This window comes from Ischnura elegans, chromosome 2 (assembly GCF_921293095.1).
Source record: "Ischnura elegans chromosome 2, ioIscEleg1.1, whole genome shotgun sequence".
In the NCBI taxonomy this organism is placed as follows: Eukaryota; Metazoa; Arthropoda; class Insecta; order Odonata; family Coenagrionidae; genus Ischnura; species Ischnura elegans.
The window spans coordinates 80,005,396-80,023,106 of NC_060247.1; the positions used below are offsets into that span (position 1 = coordinate 80,005,396).

The following is a 17,711-nucleotide window of genomic DNA, read 5'->3' on the forward strand; positions in this document are numbered from 1 at the left end:
TTAATATTGGAAGGAACTCCGATGTTCTGGGTCTCCAAGCGTTTAGAAGAATTTTAGTAAATACTGACACAGTCTTTATCTATTTGCGTCGTTCTGCCTACTAGAAAATTTTAAGTCACTGGTATTCAAAACAGAGACAATTAGTCGGAATATATCTTGAAAGAATGATGATGAAATTTGACAATAGTCGTGGAGAGCCGCATGGCGCCTTAAATAAGTCAAACGGTCAGCTAAATGCTCGTACTTTGGAAATAAAAATGTTTCCGATCACCCGGGCGTGGTTTTCGGCATTTATGTCAACGAATATCTCCACCGCAGTGGTGACGCAGTGCCAAAGCACCCTCATAAAAACTGTCATCGGGAGGGGGTAGCAGTGCAGATTTCGCGTCAGATATCGTTCATGCCACCATAAATCATGGGAAAATAGCTTTGACCACATCCCCATCGTCATTTCCACTTGATTTCCCATGAAAAATGGATGCATAAACTCCGCAGAATAGCGGGAGAAGGGGTCGTCGACATATGGGATGCCGGTTCTTCGGCTAATGACTGGTCATTACGTCCGCGCACTATGACTTACGACTTCGTACAATATCGGATACTATCGGAGCGATTAAGATGAAATCCATTTTATCTTATTTTGTTTTTTCTTTCTTTTATTTTACCTAACAGTATAAATTGAGTTTTTTTCTTTCTCTTCCTCTTTATGTTAAATGTTGATTCAGTGTCTTGAAGGATAGGTGCTGAAGAATTGTAAGATATTTTCAAACGCTCTACGTTCTGATTTAGCGTAAATATTACCGTAAATTTCCTACAATCATAAAAGAATTCTATTTTCCTGCATCAAATAATACGCTAGACTTAGTGGTGGCGTTTTAGTCACCCAAAATGCCATTATAACGGTCAACGATTGTCTGGGTCGTACATGAACTCGTTCAGCTTTAAATGTTACAAATACCTTGGATAAATGGCGCGGATAAGGCATTTTTCTGCAGAGCATGAGTAAGGAAATTGCTTCCTCTTTAAAGTGGAAAATGTTGATGAAGTCCTGCGGACATAAATCTTAGGAATTCTGGTTATCATAATTTCCCTCTTAGAGCAACACTAATGGAATATGGGATGAATGGTCATATAGAAAATGCCATGTCGCATATTTTTGTTTCAAGGATACTATTCATCGGCATCATAGCAAATAGCATGTTATTCTATTTGTATCTTGCCGAGAATCTGTTTCTGATATGGTTTGCTGTGTCGTTAGCCAAGATTTTATCTCATATCGGAACACAATCTCTCTTTGACTTTTTTTCCATCTGGGTTTCGAAATATTCAGTCATTTTACCTTTATCTTACGCGATATTTAGGCATAATTTTTTTTAGTAAAATCCAATGTCTTGTAGTAAATAAAATCTATTTAGAAATACTAAATTTAAAATAAAATAGAGGAAAAACATAAAAAACAGAACTAATAATGACATTGCTTTATCCATTACTGATATTTGACGAAAACTGATTATATATTCTTTTCTTATTATCCCATTCTAGTTCATTTGCATAAGAGTAAATTCTTTTAATAGTTGATTTTATTTAGGTCTTAAATTTAGAAAATAGGATGCTTATTTGCTTAAATACTATGAAGTTTCATACTTTGATATTTACTCCTGCCTTAAGAAGATCATCCGAAATCCCTGATAAAATATGGGAAAATCCCTTTCATGTTGATTTATTTCATTCGGTATTAGGAACCGCAAAATCGTGTGCGCAATTCCGCTCTGAAGTTTTAAATCTTTCTTAAAATATTACTCTAATATCATACTTTTCCTTATCCATTTCCCCTCAATTCATTGGCTGTTGGGTACGAAGAAAGGTTAATGGTAAATACATAGTTCTTCGTCATGTTTTTATGGATTTCGCAAGGTATTGGCATTAATACATTGTCACAATAAGTCTTCCAGTTGCTTTTCGAGTTGTGTACCGGATGTCAGTGCTTATTTTGGTCTACGTTGTTATTTTAGTCGAGTCTTTTCATCAATGCTGAAGTGAGTTGACGTTTCATCCGTCCAAAATTGTCAAAGTGATATCTAAAGTGAGTATTGGTGCCCAGGGTATTCACTGATGACTTAGCCAACTCCTTTAGTGCCCAGAGGATCATTAATGAGCTATAGTAGTTAGATATTACGAGCGGAAACACGGCGTGAGATGACTTGGGACTTAAAAGGAGGGGAAAATATGAATACTCCAATTTATTAAAAAAATACATTGGAAATACAATAATCAGTCTAATATCCGTAAATATCATGTAGACTCCTTTGTACCAATTCTTGTCTGTAATGTATACTGGGTTATTTCCCCTGCTGCGTAACCGATATTGTAATGTTTCGCATTCCCGCTAGATTATTTATAAATGTTGTCAAGTAAGGATTAACAGGCGACTTCTCATGGACAACAAACAAGTTGAAGAAGAAGGATGGACCAATCCATCGAATCCCGTGGCAAATAGTACTTCTCGAACTGAAAGAAGCATGCGCGAGAGAAATCCCAGCTTCTCAACCAATAATACCCTAATCCATTACGTTTTTATAGTCTCTTCCACCCTATCAAATATTTTACCGGCTGTTCCGATTTTTATGCATATGAAAATATTAATTGATATAAATTTGGTGGGATATACCCAAAACATATCTATAGTTATCTGCGTATCAGTTATTTTCTTTGCTAAGTAATGCTTGAAAATTTTAAAGGAAAAATGAAGCATCAATAAAAATACATTTGAGAATTTGCATGTACCTACTACACAGTCAAAAACATGATTTTCCTGCGTAACTCTTGTTATAGAATTTGTTATTTTTTTCTACTTACGTTAGCCATACCAATTACTTCCCAATTTGTAAAATTTTATTTCAATCCACAGTGACTTTTTATATGACGCTGGCCATTCATTACATTTCACCTTCATTTTTTTGTACGCAGTTATCCTTTTGAAATTCCAAAAAGATTTTTGTTTGATTGTGCATGCATGCTACTTCCTCTTCGAAGTTAACGGAGTTACAGCTTAATTTATGATAATTTTCATCTTTAATGTTAAGCCTCTTCGATATCTAAAGACAGTAATGTTGTTCAGTCAATTGCGTTTATCACGCATTTGAATTACTGGTGCGATTCACGAAAACCACCTAGTTTAAATGACGAATGAGGTGATCAAAATTCTAGAAACTTATAATTCTACTACTTTTACTTCCTTGGGGTAAGAGCATTGGACCTTATCCCCAACACTCGACCTTGAGGGTATATTCATTTACCCTTGCTAATTATTAATTTATGGTGGAGTTCATTCGAGGATTCAAAATAATTTTCTACGACAAATCAATGGATAATTCATTGAGAATTGGCTTGTCATTGTATTATTATGCTGCTGATGACTTGAAATATTCTCTATTGTTCAATGGCCGCCGTAATTTCCAAGTGATGGCATGTTCACTTTCTCCCGTCGGGTTTTTTTTAGCAATCTCATGGCTCTTACCGCAAAAATGCTATTTTAATTTTGCATTGGATTTGCATTTTAGTTAACGATATTAACTTAAGTCCATATAATTTCGTCTTAGCGCAGTTATCATCATAGCAACTGGCATCATGTAATTTTGCACCTTTGAGCAAGGCGCCATATTTTATGTACTATTACTATTGCATTTAATTAATTTTGAAATCAATTTCAAAATTTTATACATTACATACAACGCAGAGCAATGGGATGTGAGCAGTATGGAAATATTACAATTGTAAGTGGTTTTTATGAAACAGAATGACAATCGTAAGTAGTTGTGCTTAAGTTACCCATTCCATTTTTTCCCTGTTCTACATCGTATGTGGCAGTACGAGCGTCCATATTTTCATACTAATGAAAGAAAATTTGATGGCGTTACTTCATATTAAGGAATGGAAACTGGCGATTTCAAAGTACTGAATACCCTTGAAAAGGGGATCATTAGCTCACAACGTAGCCAATATTTTCATGAATATCTTACATGTCGCGATAAAAAAAGCCGCGTCGTTAAAAAAGCCGTATTCCATGTACAGTACAGCTGAGCCAATAAGATTTACCTAGGTAGCAGTCGAGAACTATTAGAAATAGTTCATAACGAGTTTCGGTGGACCCTTTTATGATTTACTTGTTTCCCTATAATGGCAAAGCAATAGTATCCTAATTTCTGGAGATAATAAAATTATAAAATAGTTATTTTGATAAGCTTTAACATCAACTTTCAGTTATTAATACGAGGAAAAATGCTATGGTGCCGATTTTTGGCCAATTATACGACGATACTTTTGCTGAAAATACCTTACATAGTCTTAGTAATTCAAAATATGAATGATTGCTGACTATTCATCCTTCATTGGTCACAACATTAATCTATAGGTAAAACCCATTCGTTTATACAGTAATATCCCAGCTTTCGTTCCCGTTCATCTGTTCCATGCAATACAGTAAAAGTTTACGGAAATTACCGTAACTTGAGTCAAATTCGCGGTTGATATCTGTGATGAGTAGGCACTAGGATGCATGCAAACTGCTGGCCATCCAAACTTTACATTGTCCATGCAAAATTGGCTGTGGCAACAAACAGCAATCTGTGGATATGAAGATAGAGATCCTCCGCAAATTCAATCTATAATTCTCTTGTCGCTTCCGACTGCAAATCAACATGTGTAAGAAATCTTGAACTTAATTCCAAAGCAGCATTTGATGGACACTGTATGGAACCTTGAGTGTTTTATTTGATTGCGGCTCAAACGTCAAATGCTCCATCTATCATGCGATCATGCCTCGTGAAACATTACTATTTTAGGTGCTATTAAACACTACCAAATAGAGTTCCGTTGCTCAGCGCCCGTACCGGTTCCATTAAAAGCGTATAGAGTGAGATTATCTTATATTCTATTTCATACTCATGAAAATATTTGAAAAGCCTTTTCACTCCCTAAAGAGACAAGTAAAACATGTGAGCTTGCAATATTTCGAGAAGGGAAGTTATTTTTCCATGTACTATTTAACTTTCATTCGTTATCATATGTGATCACCTTTCATGAGCTAACGTCTGCCACGATGACATTTCTCGTTTCCACCAAAGTTTAACATGGTCTTTCTGCATCCTGAAATCACAAGTCACCAATCATATCCCATGCATCGTTTAAGTAGATTTAGAATTGGCAACTGTCAACGTTCACTACCAGATATCCTACGAAGCTACATGTAGTTGTACTATACCAGATTTTGATTTAGTCGATAGCGAAAGGGATCATCATATCCCTTGTATCACAAATTAAAAGACAACACAAAGCAGAAAAAATAATTCTATTAGAGTCAATTGAATAACTTATAAAAATTCTACTTCATATTCTTTTCCCACTTGTAACACATTCATGCCCCATTCGGAAAAGACCCAAATGGTATTCCACCACAATAAGAAGGTAACACCCACTTTTCGAGCACAAAAACGACAAATTCGGCTCTGGGACGAGCCTTACGCCCTCACTATCATGACCCAACCTGACTAAAACGTGCTGAGAATCCTTCCAATCTAAAAAGTTACTTTTACAAGGTTCCTTGGCCCACTGCCAAATTTTCATGCATACCTCATATCCCGAGGTAACGATCTACACCGGTAAATTACTTTCACCCACTACAAGGACGTTGTATTCCGTAAAGCGATCACAAAATAACCACAACCACGGCATTCGGACCGACCGTGCGCACACTTATCATCGACACCCACCCGGACTGAGAAGTGCTGAGCGTCCCTCCGATCTTGGCCGCTTCCCTCGCCTCGGGCCTCATGGCCGCCGCCGATGCCGCCGCAGCCGCTGCTGCTGCCGCCGCCGCGGCCGCCGCCGGCCTGCAGAACGAGGCGGGGAGGAGCCGGCACCAGGGAGGGAGGAGGGCTGCGGGGCACAAGGCCAACACGGCATCCAAGGCCACCCTGGCCTGCTCCTCGGAGGAAGCCAGAGCTGCCGCACCCTCCTGCCGCTCCCCGGCCACGACGAACGGCGGCGGTGAACGCGAGGATGGAACACACTGGGGTCGTCGGACCGGTAATCCTCGCCACTCGGGCTATTCCCAGTACGTTCCCGGTCTGCGGTTGTCGGGGCGCACTTCAGCGGCGACTTAAACGCGGAGGACTCATTCCAATCGGCGGGCGGCGGCAGTGACTTCAACGGCCGTATCGTGGTGGTCGTCGTCCCGAAGTCGAGAGGTCGTCCTCCTCTTTCCTTTCACGCGGCGGGCACAAGTGGTGCTTCACGGGGAAGTGGCGGTCGAGGCTCCCGGACACTCACACTCGCACAAATACTACAACACTCACGCCGTCCCTCTATCTCTCTCTCTCTCGCCTTCCCCACTCTCCTGGAAGGGTCGGCACTCAAGCTGGAGGAGGGAGAGTTGCGACTGTGAGCGTGTGTCCCCAGCACAATTAGGTGAGAAGTTTGGAGAGTGGGGGCAATAGTGGTTCCTCTCCCGAAAGCGGTGGCGGGGGCGGGGTGGTGGGGGTGTGGGTTGTGGGCGTGATAAGCAGCGGGTGGGGGACCTAGTTGAATGGCTGGCGTGCGCTCCGCTCCCCGCGGCCCCTCTGGTCCCACAAGCGGAACGTGGTGGGGGTTGCCCGCGGTCGACCCGGTCCCCGGCCCTGGGGGTTGCTGTTTTAAAAAAGGGGGGAGAGGAGGGCTGGCTGGAATAAAGCAAAGGGTCCTCCAAGAACCCACTCGGGGCCTCCTACCCCCGCGGGTCCGTCGGCGACTTTTTTTCGGCGGAAGAGAAGAAGACTCCGAGAGCGGCGTCGCCTCTGTCCGAGGGTTTGTTTGGATGTGCGAGCCGCATGAGGAGTGGGGTGGCAGTTCTCGCGGAGGTTATGGACATGATCACTAAGGGTGGATGGGGGAGGGAGAAAGGATGCGTCCCCCACCACCACCCTCTTCCTGCGATTGTGCGCAAGTTTATAAGGGGACACAGTCTAGAATGTTTAGGATCGGGGGTTGGTCGGAGAAGGGGCCAGGGGAAAAAATCGTTTCGGAAAAGGGGAAGTTACAGTCAGGGGTAAGGGATGAGGGACCGTAGGGGGAGTGGCTTATGGTCTAGTGGGCGGGGTCGCGCGAGTGGGCCCGGGGGCGGAAACGGCCTCCTACCGTATCGATTGGCTACCCCCAGTAAGCCGGTGCTCTTTCATAAGGCCCTTCTCTCGGTTGGAGTGGGAAGGGTGGCGCAGAAGGAGGCACTCCAAAGACTCGAGAGGAGGAGTGAATGGATCCCCTTGTAACTTCCCCCCCTCCCGACCCACTCCAGCCCTCTTCTCCGTCGAGGACGGCGTTGGATGGTGCGCTTCCATTGGTGGGGCTGAAGCCCTTCCCCCCCTCAGGATCCCTTCCCCTCCAGAGTGATCAGTTCCAACCTTTCCCGGCGGAGCAGTTCAACAGTTTTTTGTGTCGGGGAAACTAAGAGTCCTTTTCTGGGAGGAAGAAGGAGCGATAATTTCCAACGAGGATCCGGATCGCCCCCTCTCCCCCGCCGTGCAGCCGCAGCTCTCTCCTTCCTCTTCCGGCGGTTTCCACAACAATATCGATTGCGGTGGATTTCCACCCTTTTTGTAGAAAGCCGCAATACTTCCCTCCCTCCCTTTCCTCCCCATCGAGAGCGCGGTGCTGTTCCCCATTTCATTCTCATTTTAACGCCTCCAGTATTTCTCGAGCATAAGTAAGTCGGATAGGCTCTTTGCTCTAACAAAACGAGAATGAATATTTTGCAAAAAAGGATGTGTTCTCGTTATTGCTTGGCAGTGGATGAATTTCTTTTCTGTCAAGATTTTTCATCTCAGCCAGTCTTAGGCCATTAATTTCATCAAGATCTATAAACTACCCTGCAAGCCGCCTCTAGGCGTGTGGCGGGGGGTGTGTACCAGCCGTTTGCACATAAAAAGGAAATACTCTAGCGAAATTGCACCTAGCATTTATTAATGTCTTTTATCGTGCGGAAGAAAAACGAATTCCCATATCAATACGGCAAAATATATATTTCAATGTACCGTTTCGGTCAGACCTGGAAATGTAGTTGGGTTCTCCTTGTCACTCATAAAGATATCCATTCCCAATTGCTCAAGTAATCTAAGCCGAGCGAGTGTCCTCCATGAGACTAGCGGCTCCCAGCCTAATTAGTTTAACATCTGTGTAATGCTTTCTATACGCCCGTAGCAGTTAATTTAAGTTGTTGGTTCAAGTTTTTCTGAATGTCGGTGATTATAAATTTTTATCAGCAAACGGGGTGAGGATTTGAGGATAAATAACCGGTTTCATATGCACCAGTCATAACTTTCCTTTACATTCGAATCGCGTTGCAATAATTCCCCCTCGCAAATGACTTTCACTTCGGAGTTTTCGTAGGTAAATGTATTAATCTATAATACTATACCGATGTACATACTTAAGGTACAGTTGAGGTATATGAATATGTTTGTGTTTCCAAATTCGTTCAAGTTGTTCTCGAATTTTATAGATAAGAAGATGTAGAAATCTTCTCACTTCAGATATTGAAAAGTGCTGTTTTCAGTCAATTTATCAAGTTATCAATCACTAGTGTGAATCAACCTAGTCCATTAGGAGCTTTTGGTGTTGACCATTTTCATGGTATAATCAACTATTACCATTGTTACTATAATCAACTATTACCATTTTTATTGCATATATGTACTGCATTTTTTATTATAACAATGGAATCACATCACTGTATGCTCTCTTAAACAATGGAATATTGCTGCACAGAGGCTTTGGATGGGAATTTCAAGAAACCACGCATTTTTTATCGATTCCGTCGGAAGCAAAGTAATAAAGATGAAATTTTATAATCATTCAAATAAATCCCGTATATTTTTACCCTTTTTAGTCACAATAGCCATCATTCCTGAATATTCTTCTGTTGCACGAAAATATTCTGTGGTAACTGTTGGGGCGAGTGGATAATCATTTGAAGAATAATCTGTTGCTTCTTTTAACATACAGTTACATTTGATAATAAGTCATCATTTTTGTGCATCCATTTACGATCGGTAAAAGAGTCCATCCTTATAATTATTTTTGATGAGACTCTTAATTTCGTTCCAGACTTAAGTTGAAATTTCTTTCTTAAGTATATTCTAAACAAAAATGAATGATGTCAATATGATATAAAACTAATAAAAGGAAAATTTGGCACCAAGCCTGCTCCTTCCATTGAACAATTTTTAATAATTGGTTTCATAAAACTTTTAACTCTCATTATTTTAACCATTACATATGCTCCTACTGAATGTATCCCTCGATATAAAGATGAGAAAACTTGTGCGATGCGTATACTGTGAGAATTCTGTTCCCTCGACTATTCAACCGTTTTATTTATATCTAGCCTTTTTCTAGAGGAAGGTTCAATATCTCCGCGGCGTATTTGGCATACATGCATTAATGTGTCTGCTGGGTTCTCTCATTATTTTCCCTCCCGAATATTGCGGAAGGAAGAAGCCCTTAAATACGGTAGGTGACCCTGTCCATTACTGCCTGCCATTTTTTATCTCTATAAATATGATTTCATGGATTTAGAAACCCTTCGTAGGTCTCGAGCAAAGCTCCCTTTCCCCATGCGCATATCCATCCTGTAGTGTTACCACCGGTGTCGAAGGAGACTAGCGTCAGTTTTTTTCTGGACGAGAGACCCTTGTTCCCCAGTGAATGGTCTCTGCAAAACTCTTCCCCCACGGATTCAAGGGTCGCTCATATATACAGCACGGTCACCCTTTTACTCTCCCCCCACATACAATCGTCTCCGGGGGTGATCCTAATTTTCCGCTCCTTACTGTCCCCTCCCTAACCCTTAAGAGTTGACTGATCATCTCTTACTCGTCCATGAATTCAGAATAGACATTAAGAAGAGTTAGTACTTGTCGACTTCGGGGTACATGTTGACTTTTCCCGTTGAAGGGGCGCCCCTTTCCAACTGATTGTAATGCATTTACGGATAAAGAAACCGGCTGCGTTATGGTTATCAAATCATGCCAGAGCCACCTGAAATTATGGAGTCCTTCACACAAGGTATCATTTCTCAGTTTTCAATTAGCAAGATAGAGTTTAAAACTTAACTTGAATTGAATGCCAAGAATTGGGTGTAATTCCCAATATGGAACAAAACGTACACTAGTAATACGATTTTCTTATGCTGAAGATAGTATGGATTGCGTGTGTCCTTGTTCGTCTACCTAGAAACAAATCTGTACACCGAATCTAGGGAAAATTTGTACGGCTGTTCGAAGGCAAAGAGAATTGACTTCACGTTAAAGCATAATAAATGTTTTAAGAGTCTAGTTTCTGCATTTTTCATTTTTTAAATGAGTAGGTTGAAACCAATTATTATGATTACTGGCAAAAATATTTTCATTTCTACATTTCTGTAGACCTTTACCCGCGCAATTCTTAGCACGCTACGTATAAAGTGGAGATAGTTTAAAATGTTATTGCATATGTATCAAGTTGAGATAAGTAAAATGTTATTGCAAGGTTATTTTTACAGTACAATCGGCCACGTCAAATAGCATTTTCCATAGCCTAAGAAAGAAACATAATTTAGTTTTTAGCTATCGTAACTCTGGTGAGACACCTGAAACCTAGGTGTATCCTAAAGCCTAAATAGCCTAGAGGTATTCCTCATATTTTAGATTTATAAGTAAAAATAATTCTTTCCCAATTAGATCAGTTAAATTTTACATCAGATTCTACTTTTCATTTACTACTTATCTTCTCTTATATTTTATGCCTATTTTTAGAGACAAGTTAAATTGACACTTTGTTTAAGTTTTAAGCTAGATTCCTTTTGTGATCAAAGTACGAAGTCTGATTTTCACAATGATTGAAATTCTCTATTTTGAAGAGCTTTTATACTTCTCTAGGACCATGCTAGAGAGCCGTATTTGAACCGCAAGAGGCGATTTCGAGAGGTTCTAACCATCAAGTCAAGTATATGCTCGAGAACAAATCTCTGTGCTGAGTGCTCGAATTCGACTCAAGAGCTTACACAATTCCCCGATTCGTTGATAAGGAATAGAAGTGGATTAGGCCTCAAGAGACTGCTCAAACACTGGTTTCCAGGGATATTATTTTTTCTCTTACGTTGCTCCTAATTGACATGTGCATTGTTTTCTTTCGCCCGTTTAATCTTTCCTGGTGTACTCTTAATCTATTGAGATTTTAATTTGATGGAATAATAGTCCTCGTGGTCAACATTGACAACATTGGTCAATTTTATGTCTTCCCTAAGGACATAATTGTTTAACTTTTTGTTGAAGCATTTAACTTAACTCTGCATTTTGCTTATTTTCAGTTTAGTTTACAAATATTTTTTGTTTCACAACTCGACCGACAGCGGTAAAATCTTGAACACGGTGGCCAAACTAACTTTTCTGCTAATGAAGCTGTGAGATTAGGTGATATTCATGTTGTGTAAGTGGGTGCTTAGCTTATCTTGTTTCAGTATATGATAAAAATGAACGTGCAGTGACCAATACGCCGAGGTTACGGGAAACTAGTGCATGCAATGAGCTTCTTTCATCTGTTAATAGGTTAAGGCTCATTTTTTCGGGGTCATAATAATCCAGCTATTGATTCCCTTCTTTGTTGCGTTTAGCACTATAAATGCCACAGAGAGCAAGAATACGTCGCGATGCATGACGCGTCGCATCATATTTACCTATGTCGCCAAAACCTAGAGGTGATATTATAAGCTGATTTCTTTCCTTAAAGTGGGGGATGGGAGGAGAAAATATTATTTTCCTAGGCCACCAAATACCTCTAGGCTGCCCTTTGGTAAAAAAATAAATTACATCAACTCTCTAGCCAATCACTTATATCATATTCAATATCAATATTTAAGATTAACATAATCATCATCATGATTGGTTGTTAGAAGAACTATGCTCTACTCGATTTATGAGAAAATGTGATATTTAAAGGCCAGTAGCAATATTTACTAATAAGTAAGAAGCGTTGTAGGAAATAACTAGAAAATTCATCAACTCAACCTCTCTCCAGGCTATGAACCAATACTCTGACCCTCATTGTATCCGCGATTCTAAACGAATGTTAAACAGGCCATTAGGCCCTAATGGTATAAGGGTCTCTGAAGGCCTTCCAATTGCAGTCCATGTGCAATTAGCATTCTGGGTGTAGAGCAGCGGTTTCATCATTTGCTCTTAAAAGTGCTCTCCCAAGGTAAGACATCTGTTTTTTTTAATAGGTTGGCTGGATCAATGAGGTTTCTTATTATTTAAATATATTCCCTATAACGCTTCGTACTTATTTCTAATAATTCTATAAACTTTTAAATCTCACATTTTTCTCAGAAATCAAGTATAGCATAGTTATTTTAACAACAAATCATAATGATTATGATAATAATAACTATACAGATAAATTATCAATCAATTATCAATGAACTTCAACAAAGTATCAATCAATGAAATCCCGAGAATTGGCAATAGAAATAAAAATAATATGGAATAAGGAACAGGTTTTTATAGCGCCTATTGTCATTTTTGCTACCGCTATCATTCCATAACTAATACAAAATAGTTTTACAGTACTCACCCTTAATCCAAGCACATACCTATATAAAATGAAAACAGCCATAATAATATCAATTTTCCATACCGCGAGAAAATTTCTCAACAGAACAGTAAAGAGCTACTTTGGTGAAAAGTCGTAGATACTCTTAACATTTAAAAAATCTCTGTAAAAACTAAAGAAAATTTATTGAAAAAGATAATTATCATAACAATAATAACTATTGATGTTGACCATGATATTAGTGATTGGTGAGTTTAAAAATTTATACCATTTCCTTCATTTAAGTTTTTTATTTCTAATATTTTTACATATGTACACAATTAAAAAGATGTACACATACAGGAAGACGCCTATGGTTTCTGAAAGTTTAATATACATATTCCTATCACAGCCGAAATACGTTTGAAAAACTAGCGCGAGACTCATTGAGGATTTGCTTAACAGCGAGACGGCAATGGGAAAAGCGATGTGATTGAGGAAAACAGGTCCGATATTTCGCGATAGTTGAAATTGATTCTATCTAGTAAAACTATTTTTATACGACGCGACGTCTTTATCCTCTCCCACGCACCCCTTCCTCCTTCCCCTCCTACAGCGAGGGCAATTCGTCACGGTGTTTGTCATTCGACTGCCCCAGAATCTCGCAGCCAACCAGAGTCTCGTAGGTAGCTTTCATTTTCGCAGCTTCCCCCTTCTTTTTTCCTCCTTTTCCATCTGATAAGCGAAATTACAGAATTATCGCGGAGATTGGAAACTGTGCCTTATCTGGAAAGATGACTGTTGCTCCACGTTCGCCTCGACTTATCTCTTTCCGTTGTCGTTCTATCATTCTATGGATTGCGTCACAGTTAGGCTTCGCAGGAAGGGCAGGTGGAAATGATCTCAAGGGCATCCATCCAAGTCATCCACCTGATTGAAGGTAAAACAATGGGACAAGCTGTCGTGTTATATGGAATGGGCTACTGAAAAGCTCTAGCTACAGTTACCATAGCCCTGACATCATGGGTGGCTAAGTATGCTGATCAGAGAAAAGTTTGTCGAAAATGGGATTTTTACATTTACTGCGTTGTACTGGACGATTTTTTATTTTTTAAATATTTTCTTTATACAACTATGTCGGTAGAAAATTCCTATTATTTAAAAATGCCCAGCGACATTATTTTTGTATTCTTATTTACGTAATTTTTATTATTTTAGGTTTTTTGAAGTAGATAATCGGTCTCTTTTTTTCCAGCCGTTATATATTATTGTACGGATGTAGTCAGCTCTAGATTGATCCGAATGATTGGCTTTCTTTTCAAATTGAAACAATTACTCTTTCCCCAAAAACAATACCGTTCTTGGCACTTATTGAATCGATGTTCCGCCAAGAGATCTCGATAAAAGCCAAGAATCGAACCCTATGGTTATTGGATGGGAAGTTATTCTCCCAACAGCCATTGAGTGTGAGTCAGTGGTGGCGGAGTAGGATTTTTTTCAGGTGTAATCTGGGCCACAGTCGGGATTTATTGGTATAACACCCACTTAAGTTCATTTTCGTTTCCAAAAAGTTGACTTTGCACCATATTCCTCCGTGATTATAGTTCAAAATCAAGTCATCGTTGAAAAAGGACTTCCAGAACTATCTTTGACTTCCATTGCACCGCTCTAAGAGGTGCGCGATGTAAAAAATGCCGTGGCGAATATAGACCATGGCACGATTTTTCTTAAATTCAGCTACGTATGCATTAAATCTTCATTAAAGTACTCGCGGTCTTTGTTACCACACACAAATACATGAACCTGAGATATAGGGGCCGTATCCAGAAACCATGCTTCAGCTTGTAGCGGCGCGCACCGCTGAATGCTGTATCCAGAAACCTCACTACTCCAAAACGCTCCAAATGGGTGGGGGCAGTGTTGCCACATTTATTTTGGGCTGGATTGATGACGTAGACGAATTTAGCGACATTTTGAGTCCCTACTATGCGGGCTTTGAGAGGAACTAAGGGCGACAATTGAATAACGAATATCGCAACGCGACTTTGTTTGTAAGCAAAATGGAAACGGGTTGGAAAAAGAATCTCGGCGTAGAAGAAGAGTTTGATTTTAAAACTAATTATTGATAGGAAAGTTGTATTGGAGTGCAAGAAAACCAATGCTGTGAGTCTTTCTTTAAAGGCTATGGCATGGAAGAAGGTGGAGGTTGAATTTTAATCGGCACGATGGCGTAACGAAGGTAAGCACATTATTAGGCCGTGATTTGTGAAATTTCAGCGGAGAATCTTTTGTCTTGTTCTTAAAATCTGAATGGAAATTATTGATATAATTTCTCTTTTTTAGTGGTGTTCGTGGAAATAAGATGTCTTAGGAGATGCGGTATCTCACACGGAATTTATTCTCGGTTCCATGGGATTTTCTTGGTTCTTCAAGTTTCTTCTGTGAATCTGGTTCCGTTCATTATGTGAAAAGTGTCCCTTTAAATCGGCAAAGTTATCATTGAGAACCAGCTGGTACATGCTGATAAATCTTCGTGTTCAGAAATCTCGCGACGTGTACCAAGTGTCTCGACTAGTGTCGATCGCCGGTGATTGCCGGCTGGCCTCGGCGGCTCTGCCGCCGGGGAAAGCCGGCCGATGCCCCAGACCCCGCACCCCGAAAATGCACCAATCTGGGCGGAAAAGAGTAACCTCATCAAGTTTTGTTCAGGACACCCTAGTTTCGGTGCTGACTTTATTGATGATTTTTTAAATAAAATGTTTCATCTGTTACAATTATTGTTGACAATGCGAAATTAAAGGAAAGTGAGCATTTTTTAAAAATAGTGCCGTTATTAAGTTGTACGGGTCGTCGCTGCCGATGTTTCGCTCTAATTACCGACTTCTTGTGTCCGCAATGTATGTGTAATTTGATTTGTGAAGTTACAGTTAGTGTATTCGCTCCCGATTTTCTTCGTGTGAACATTTCCTGGACAATTTTATTTGCAATTTGTGTTAATTAGATTTGTGAAGTAACAGTACGTGTCGTGTTGATGTTGATTTTCTTCGTGAGTACTTTTTTTTGGACAAGTGTTCTTGTAAAGTGTGATCATTTTATTTGTTGAATTGAAAGTGAGTTTTACGACGTTAATAAATACAAGTTTGTGAACTCAGTCATTCTTGTGGTGGTATTTATTGCTGAATAATCCTTGGTGTCACTTGCGCAATTCGTCATTGTGGTTGACAAATATACTCGTACAACTGTCGATTGCATTGGTATAGTTGGATATTTTATACTTTGAGGTAATATAATAGATACATGTATTGTATTGCAACGTCCAAAGATTTACGTGACATTCATTATGAGATGAATATCATGTGCTATTGTAAACGGACTGAGAAGCAATATGCCATTTCCATCGACCCTTCCCTTAAACTTTAACTCATCATTTTTGTGACGGCATAAATCATTATAGGTAAGTTTTCACGTAATTGAACATGGTTTTCAATGGCTCGGAACTGAAATTATTCAAACTAGCAGTAACTGAGAATGGACGTAGCTGACTGGAAGACGACTTTGTCGCTTTGAGTATTTTACGCAAATTTTGGATATCAGAGACACAAAGCTGGTGATTGCAACTTTATTTGGGCACTTATATATATATAATATTAATGGTTTTCAAGGAAAGCCACGGTCTATACCAAAGTTAATAGCTATTAGAATGGCAAAGTCGACGAGGTTTCAGCATAGTTGCGTTGACAATGGTTATTTTTCGTAAAAAAGTATTTCAAAAGCATCAAGGCGAGACATTCTTGTGTCCCTAATTTATTTGTATTTAATTATAAATGGTTTTCAAGGCATGACAGGGCCCGTTTAGAAGTTAATTGCAAATAAAACGGTGAATCCTAAGAGGTTTCATCACGGTATTGTTGACAGTATTTATTGGTAGTTAAATTAGGTAAAATATTTACTCATTAGGATAAAATATGGTTATTGAAGCATTCTTACTATCTTTTTAAGTAATAATAAATAATTATCATGAGCTTATAGCCCTTTAAACATCAATAATTATTAATAATAAATGCGAGACGATAAGCAGACGAAACCCGGCGGCCATATTACTTGTAGCGAGTAGTGTGCCATGGACCTCACTAGACTTTTGCAGCGGTGCCCGTAGCGGTGCTCGGCCGCTACAGCGGCTACGTCATCATCTGATGACGTATCTAGCAGTAGTGAGGTTTCTGGATACGGGCCATAGGTATCCGCAAACATTTATTGATCCAGGTTTAATATGGTGGAAATTATATTAGAAGTCAATTATTAGTTGTACTTCTCCACAATGCTTCGGGAAAGCAGCGAAAAAGTCGTGTTTACTAATGTATATTTTGATCCATAAAATATCTAAGAGGAAAAATACTGTTTTGCCACTACTCAGGGTCAGTTCACCCCAAGTGCTATTGATCAAATCACATGAAAAGCACACACTTGGAGATTTTTATATCGACGTGCATTTTCTCCTCTACGGTGGCTGATTTTAGGCCTATTCATGGTTATATTCCGATTGTGCAAACAATGAAAATGATATAGGCAGCTTTCTATCATTGAGGCATGAAAAGTACTTATTTTACGAAACCATCTTTTAAGAGAAGCACCGAGTTCTATAAAAAGGGAGGAATTCGATAGCGTTAACGAAATACAGAAATATAGTAGTTATATCCGTTTTATATCTATTTAACCTTCACTGGATACATTTTTGAACCCCCAAGTAAAATCCAAGAATGGCTCATACAATCGCCCAAAAAATTTCTCTTCACCTACATTAAAACCGAAGACAACGCTAATTAAGGTGTGATACCTCAGTAGTCGGAGAAACTCAAGGGATTTTTCTCAACAATGTTTACATGCCGAATCGGATTTTATGAAGAATTAAAATTTTTCCCAAAATTTAAGTTTCTTTTTGGATCCGTTACTTACTTTTCAATTTATCGTTGAAAAAACAAACTTTTCAACCCTTTTTATGGAGGGCACGGAAAGCTGCCGGATTAACTTGCCATTCGTAACCAGTCAACGTGAGTACTACACAGTCCACAGCATTTCAGGGAGGATTTGGTTCCTGTTGAGTCCGAAATCTCATG

General features: G+C 39.5%; 1 protein-coding gene across 1 annotated transcript in view; it reads right to left on the reverse strand.

The window, feature by feature from the left end:
• LOC124154043 (homeobox protein vnd) overlaps positions 1-17,711 on the reverse strand; it is a 70,254-nt gene that overhangs the window by 39,747 nt on the left and 12,796 nt on the right. The gene's annotated exons all lie outside the window — the stretch shown is intronic.